General features: G+C 41.0%; 1 long non-coding RNA gene across 2 annotated transcripts; it reads left to right on the top strand.

The window, feature by feature from the left end:
- The first annotated feature begins 2901 nt into the window (after positions 1-2901).
- On the top strand, positions 2902-7826 carry LOC123967512. Of its 2 annotated transcripts, XR_006824254.1 has the most exons (5): positions 2902-3032; positions 4630-4687; positions 4812-4963; positions 5737-5933; positions 7473-7826. It is a non-coding gene; the product is annotated as an uncharacterized LOC123967512 (long non-coding RNA). The 2 variants fall into 2 exon arrangements; XR_006824253.1 differs by lacking the exon at positions 7473-7826 and having other exon boundaries at positions 5737-6575.
- Positions 7827-7996: the final 170 nt, after the last annotated feature.

Genomic DNA, 7996 nt, shown 5'->3' with positions numbered 1-7996 from the left:
GTGTGTGTGTGTGTGTGTGTGTGTGTGTGTGTGTATGTGTGGTGAGTTTGTGGTGCCGGATTCTCAGGCTTGGCTTTTTATACAGCACTAGCAGTGGAGCCTCCCCCCCTCCTCTCTGCTCCCCCATCGAGTGAGAGGTTGGTGTGGTAACATCCCCTTCTCTCTCTCCGGCTCACTCAGAGGAAGGACTACATTGCAAATCTTTCTTCCACTCTCCTGACTCACCCAAGAACCAACACAAAACCCCCTTGACCATCTTGTTCCCCCTCTTTCATCACTCTCCTTTCTTCTCTCCTTTCTCTCCCTCCTTTTCCCCACTTTTGATGTCTTTTCTCACTCCCTTGCTTTCTCATCTCCCTCATCAGCATCCAGCCTCTAAAAATAAAGATGGAGCTGTGGAAGACAATCTTTTTTTTTCTTTTCCTGGAGGTGGGTTCTAGAGATTCATGCATATATGTGCACAGACACAAGACAACACTTAAATCTGCTATGCCAGGAAATGCTAGCAGCTTCTCAAATAAAAAAAAGGTGCTAATTACAAAAGTTAATGCCAAGAATGAACTGATAAGCTAACAGCTTGAACAGTAAATTAAATTACATATTACACATACATGAAACATATATAACCACATATAGAAGAAAACCTTTCTATGTGACTGAGCCAGCAATCTTGGAGTTTTTTTTTTCACACTTTTTAAAGGTAAAAGCAGCCAATCTGTCGTTCTCTTAGGGGTCACTGACATTGATGCTCTTCTACTGTTATTTTATTCCCCCCTTTGCCTTTTCCCCATGTCAATAACCCTGTTTCTCCATCTGAATGCGCTGACACACTTTCTTATTGGTGTCTTTTTTTAGGTATTGATTTCATGGTTTTTATCAAATTAAGGGTCCTCGTTGGGAGAAAACAATCTATATGCAGCAGTGTTGTCATTTGTTTGACATTTTCATCCCTTAGAGTGATGAATGGTAAAGTAAGAAAGCAAATCAAAAAGTCTGTAGATGGCAATCAAACATAGTCATCATGTGAAATATGTGTTATGTTTGCTGCTGTACTGGCTTCGGGGTATTGGTCAGTTCAGAACTGTATTGGATTCAGTTCAGAACTGTATTGGATTCAGTTTTGAATCAGAAAACTGAAGCCAATACAGTTGTAGCCCAACACCCCACACACCATCCAGTGGTGTGCCATTTCACGTCACAAAAGTTTAAATTATTAGTTATATTCAGTCTATTACAATTATGTCTGAAAAGTAAGAATCTCAACAGGTTAATATTTTAAAGTTGTAGTTGTTTTCTTGAGCATGTTGCATTATGATGTGAACGCCATTTTGGATAAATGGGCCGCTATGCTTTCAATGATTCGACCAGGTGTTTTTACAGATCAGTTCAAACTCTCTGCTTAAACTTGTGCTCATCAGTGAAATCAGCTGGTGAAGTTGGTTTAAAACTTTTGGCTTCCCACATCACATGGTTGCCTTTTCTTGGCTTAGACAGGACTATTTGTGCCTGAGCAGGGCCGAGCTCTTGTGAGCAGGATGCCTTACTATTTGTCACCACTACACTTGACATATATTATTTTGCTGCATTTCTGTCTCTTCATCATGATTAAAATTTAGTTGCAAACCTAGGGCAACACCAGTTGGTTGTCTAATTTAATACTGAGCAGAGTGTGTGAGACAATAACTGACACACCAGGTGTGCCTGCAATGTATATTTGCCTGTTTTGTTTTATTCCTCATAACAGACATGGAGTTTGCCTATATGAGGAAGCATACAAGCACCAAATTGGGTTTGGGATTTGTTTAGGGGGCCATTGTTTGTTCTTCACACCTGCTGGCTATAACTGCCAGTCAGATCACTGTGCCCCAAATCTCTAAATCTCTGAACCACAGAGATCAATGCACACCAGAGAGGACAAACAGAGAGCGATAGTGATGAAAGAGAGATGAGAAAGATGGGGAGACAAGCAATAAAGAGGCAGACAGAGAGCAAGAGGTACAACATGGAGAGGAAGTTAACTGCTGTGACAGCTGAGCTTTTTATCAGTGGAGCTGGTTTGTTTTGCTTGATTTGTTGGAACATATAGGGAGCAAATCCATAAGTGTCAATGGTTGTGATAAAACATATTTTAATGGAAGTGACATGTTTTGAAACCCTGAAATGCTGTATGTGTTAGAGACAGATGTTTCGAAATGTCTTATAGATATCATATTAGATGTCTGTCTACTGCCCTCCCCAGACCAACAGGACAGTTGTGACAAGGGCTGCAATGTTTAGGGATTAGGCTTTACAAAATAGAAAAAGATCGACCCGATCTTCCCACTCTGAAGTTGTCACATACTGCCATCAAAGTCAGGTGCATAGTATAAAGAGCAAGAAAGTCCGAATGCAGAGGAGGCAGGGTGGATGGACAGGACTTTAATTGTGAGACCTCCATTTGAGTCCTGTGTGAAACTTACATAATGTGCTTAAGTTACGTCAGCTACGTGACATAATTTACTAATCTCTTCCTAAACCTAAACAAGTAGTTTTTGTGCTTAAGCCTAAAGGCCCATTTATACTCCTGCGTAGGGTCTACGTGCGTACCTACGCCGTAGGCTACGCACATAGCCATGCATTTATACTTGTGCGTAGGTGTGTCCGTCATTCTGCAATTACACCCCCAAACGCTAGTCGGCAGTAGCGCTACAGCGCCCACTGTGATGACTTTAGCTGGTCGAGCAGGTTAGCTTCCCGTTTAGCCCTCAGCTAATGTAAATGGGGGGGAAAATTGTAAATGTGTGGCTGGTGTAGCCTTTTCAAATGTTACCGACCGAATAGATCACATTCTGATAGTGAAACGAGTCATTTCGCTCGGGTTGCGACGGTGAAATATATTGATTCACTGTGTTACAGCCGCCATTTTGGCCGCTAGTAAATGTTACTTCAAAGCGCGGGGTACTTCCAGTCTGAGCATCACTCAGACGTATAAGCAGCATACGAGGATACAATCATTGGAAAAAATGCAGAATGACCCCAAAGCAGCAATGTTTGTGAGTAAAATATTATCATAACCAATACAAATCATGGCCAACATTATGGATTTTTTAGCCATACAATGCCTTTGTTAATTGTTATTTAAAGGGAGCTCAGACAGGTTTTGTACAGCACAGCTGTAATGACAGACTGTGATGACAGAGAAATCTTTTGAAATACAATAAGTGAGCGGATGCGAGGACAAGGCAAGAACAGGAAACCACAACCTCAGTAGAACTGTGTCCAGGCATCAGCCACATCCAAACACAGCTCAAACCCTTTTAATCACTTTGTTGTTCTCCCTGGTTACAAAGAGATGGGGAGGCAGAACAAATGTGTTTTGAAAAAAGAGTTTCAGAAGTGCACAAGGGAATACCACAAAACATGGCAGAGTAAAAAAAAAGAGACTTTCAAGGATTTGATTTTTTTTCCAAGAGGAAAGTTTAACAGGTCAAAGAAACAAAACAACATCACAAACACACAAGCAAACACAGTAGATGCCTCATCTCTAGTTGAGTTTGTGTCTCTGATTGCTTCCCTTGTGTTGCTCCTGGCCAAGGCTTATCAAAGAGCTCCTTTCATAAGTGCCAGGATCAAGCCACTGCTGTGACTGCTTGGCACCCACTGAGGTGGTTTGGAGATGGGGCGAGAGGGGGGTTTCAAAACTAAGAAGGCAAGGCAGAGGAAGTCAAAACTGAAGATGGTGAGTGAAGGGGGGATGGTACATTTGCGTTTAAAGGAAAATGGGAAAGGAAAAAGGCTGAGCTCGGAGGGGAATTGTTCACAGCTTCTGCAAAGTGTCTCTGGAATAAGAGTATGTGTGTGTGTGTGTGTGTGTGTGTGTGTGTGTGTGTGTGTGTGTGTGTGTTTGTTCATGACAGAGAGGGAAAGGAGAAGAGGGCAATTTTTGAGTCTGGGGAGGAGTTGTTTTATATATAGGCTGAGAAAATTAATATGTATTTGCTTTAAGCCTTCCCTGACTCAGTGGTTTCTTGCTGACGCGAACTATAATGCACAGAATATCCAGGTGAATGCAGAAACAGTGAAGGACATGACTCCAGAGGAAAAGAGCGCACATACAGAATACCCTGAGGCCATGTGTTCCACCTCACTACAGCAGCCATGGTTCTATCAAGCCTGGCGTCTGCCCTGTTTACTAAAGCATGTGATAGCTTTGCATTTTTACAAGACATAATAACTCTAATAAATGACTTTGGAGAGCGGGGCTCATCCACTTAAAAGTGAGTCAGCCTGGTGGTCCTTCATGTTCAGGTGTTCATGTTAAATCCCGATACCAAAGTAATTACAACACGTTTTAACCACACATGTGCAGTCAAATCATTATTGTATGCATGTTTCAGTGCAATGAACTTATTACAGCTGCATGGTCTGAATGCAAGATGATGAAATATTTACAAGCTGATTACACAGAGACGCTTATCAGCCAAGAGTAGGATACTGTACAGACAATTTAGTGAAGATGTTCAGGCTAGCTGATTTTTGTCACCGATGAGCATGGCTTGATGTTAAGTCTCTGTTTACACAGTGTCTTTTTTCCTTGACAGCAGAGCTCCAGGAAAAATTCTGTTTAACTCTTTGTCTTCCAATCTGCAGAATGAAGAGAAGTGACTAACTTTGACTAACCTCCTGCTAGGCTGGCTATTATATCCAGGTATCATAATGAATGTGGTGATGTAGTGTATTATGTGTCTGTGTGTGATTTATGTGTGCATTCCCTTAGTCTGCCTTGCCTGTGGCGAGCTGGCCTCACTCAGTCTTGACTCCTCTCCCTCCAGGGTCCCAAATGATGAGATGACCTTTCCACCTTGGCCAGGACTGAAGCGTCACAGCATGAACTGAAAACTCATCTTCCCGCTAAACACTTCACATCACTCTCCACTCTGCCTTCCTCCTCCACATCTGATATGAACACAGCTTTACAAGAAAGGTCAGACTTCTATGTTCTTGGGATACATCATATTTGCCATATTTATTTATAAATTTAATTTTACTCTCACAGTAGGTTGACTCTTGATAACAGGATTCTACTCATCCTGTAACTGGAATAATATAAGAGATTATAAAGTGTAAATTATTAGATAGCATGCACAGGGATGCCAAAATAAAACCTCAAGTTTTTACCTTTGCTTAATGATTTTCAGTGAAACATTTCCTTTCTTTTCAAAAAGTGAAACAAAGAGTAGCTATATATAAATAGCTTCAAATCAACAGGAACACAATGATTTCCATACATTTTCCATGCTTCTCTGACCAGATCCTTTATAATGCTTCATGGCCGTGTAATTCAAAGTGTGTGCTTATCTTTATGTGTGGGTTGTTGATGTTGAGGTGGTCCAAAATCTGTCAGATAGTAACATCAGGTGTTACTAGTGCTTTGATTTTAGTTGTGAAAGGAAAAGTGTTTTAATTAGCATGTGTGCAAAATGTAGTACAAAAAAACATTACTGAATTGTTATTTTAATCCTGAGTGTGAACGCTATCGCTACGCAAGTGTTTTTGGATCTCCACTCATCAGAATTAATTCAACATTTTATGATCCCTCTGATAAGCACAACTTGTTAAATAACTGTTACTACACAGACACATTACTGGAATGTTTGTTGTAAATATTTCTTTGTTTGAGCAATATTTGGTGTAGAGAAAGATTTTTTTTGTTAGTCTCTCTTTGGAGAACAAACTGCTTCTTCTTGTCTGACCCAGGGGAGGTCCCAGTGTGGTTTCCTTCATCCAGACATTGAAGACAAGAGCCTGTCAAAACCTCAGCAGGAGTCCAACGGCTCTCTGTGGCCTGGTCTTGCTCCCAGCATGGCAGGGCTGCAGCACAGATACCACAGAGGAATATCATGTCCTGAGGGAAGGGAATCAAGCTTCTGTAGAATAGACAACTTCCCCCATAGGTGAGATAAAGGGAGGAGATGAAGAGTGTTAGGAGTGTTCTCTGCATTTATCACATATAAAAAACGTACTTGAAGTGCACGAGTAGTACTGTGGTAATTGAAACAAATAGAAACAATCAATTCCCAATATGTGGGACTTGCCCTAACGCAACCCTAAAATGACTGCCAGTACATAGGTGCATTGACTCATGCATTTACCCATTATCTTTTATGACCAATATACCACTTTGTAAAATGTTATGATGGTAACAATACTGTGTTTTTATGATTTATACTGATTGTACTGACCCATTTGATCATAGAATAGTCCAGGTTCTTATGTTCCTAGTTTTTGCTTTGCTTTGTGCTGTGTTGCCCCTGTCGTTAGGTAACATCCTTAAGTAAAACACAATGAACCTGAGATTTTTGTAAATTATGGTGAATGTATTGCCTTGTACTAATATTATCACCAGGTTAGAAGGCAATATCTGCATTCCTCTTTTAGCTCAGCAGCAACCAAATTGCACAAGTACACAAAAGGTCAAGGCTCTATATATGGGAAGCAGATGCATAATGAAATCACCAAATATTTCACTGTAAGCTCATTGAGCCTGCAGGAGGAAATCAGAAGGTGTGTGTAGGTGCAGTATTTGTGTGTTTTGGGGGTAGAAGCAATAAAGCTGCTGGTAAAGCATCTTCCCATCAGCAAAGAGGGGCTAATACAGTAAAGCAAATGTGGACTCTATCTACATGTCTACATGACTCTATCTATTGAGAAAATAAATTATAAATAAAATGAATATGAATCCATATTCACAACACTAATGTGTCATATAAATTTCTCTGAGTTCTTTACAGCGCAATGTCATGTGGAGTCATTCTCACTCCTAACCTACCTTCCCCCACAATCCACCCTCTCCCCTCTCGCTGCCACCTGTGGGCCCCCATCGTCCAACCTCTGACCCCAGTCAGCTACTGCATCTTTAGTCTCACAGCACAGACCATCCAAACTGCATTAAGTATTATGCAATAAGTATGTATTTATGTATATGAAGTCTTTTCGATGAATCATGTGCAACGTGGAGGGAATTTCTGATGAACTTTAATGAAGTTCCTGTCTCTTAAGCTCCCGTGTCACACTGCAGGCCTGTCTCTCAGCACAGTTATACATCATATGGCCATCAGGAAGGAGAGAGTACAGTAAAACACATCATTAGTATGAAAATCATTAATATGGATCTAGGAGCAGGGAGAGTACATCCTGAAATAATGAGAAAGCCATGCTGTATCTCCAGATTTGGGCACACATTTATTATTAATCATTCAAATTAAGTGTGGCAAACATTGTGTATATGTTAATATTTACATTATTTACATTTAAGGATGTATATATTTGCCTCTGGGCAGCTGTCTCAGGAGTATGCTGGTCCATAAGACACAGCACCTTCTGCACAGTAACCGCTGTCCTTGACCTTGTAAGTGTCTTTTTATCATTCATATTTCTGCTTAATTTTCCCCTCTAATTCATCAAATCCTTTGGCCTGGATGCATATTTTCCAGTGAAATCTTCCGAGATCCATGAGTGAGCTGACCACCTGACAACACAGCTGGATCCAAAAAAACGTTCCAAATTTCTCCCTTGAGATTGAGAGATTGAGAGAGAGGGAGAAAAGGACAGAGAGAGAGTGAAAGCAAGACAGAGTGGAAGAGAAAGACAGAGCGAGTGAGAGGTAAAGTGCAAAGGGGAGCAACCCAAAAAGTAGTGGTACCCTCCCTCCTCCATCAGTACAGCACGGCAGTTAATTTAAATTCTGCAAGGAGACAACCCATAAATCACCTCCATTCTGACTAATGGCTTCTGCACTGAGGGAAAACTCTCGCCTCTCTACCTGGAGACATTCTGCACTGCAAAAAATATAGGCTACACTTGGTGTGTGTGTGTGTGTGTATGGAGTGTGTGTATATATATATATATATTTATATATGATGAGTGCTTCACTCAGACAGACTGATTTTGAAAGAGTCAGCAGCACGACTAACCCCTCCAAATGAGCCGCTTTCATTGGGGGCAGAAATCCCCTGTG

This window comes from Micropterus dolomieu, linkage group LG02 (genome assembly GCF_021292245.1).
Source record: "Micropterus dolomieu isolate WLL.071019.BEF.003 ecotype Adirondacks linkage group LG02, ASM2129224v1, whole genome shotgun sequence".
Classification (NCBI taxonomy): Eukaryota; Metazoa; Chordata; class Actinopteri; order Centrarchiformes; family Centrarchidae; genus Micropterus; species Micropterus dolomieu.
This window is presented reverse-complemented; position numbering and strand designations above follow the sequence as displayed.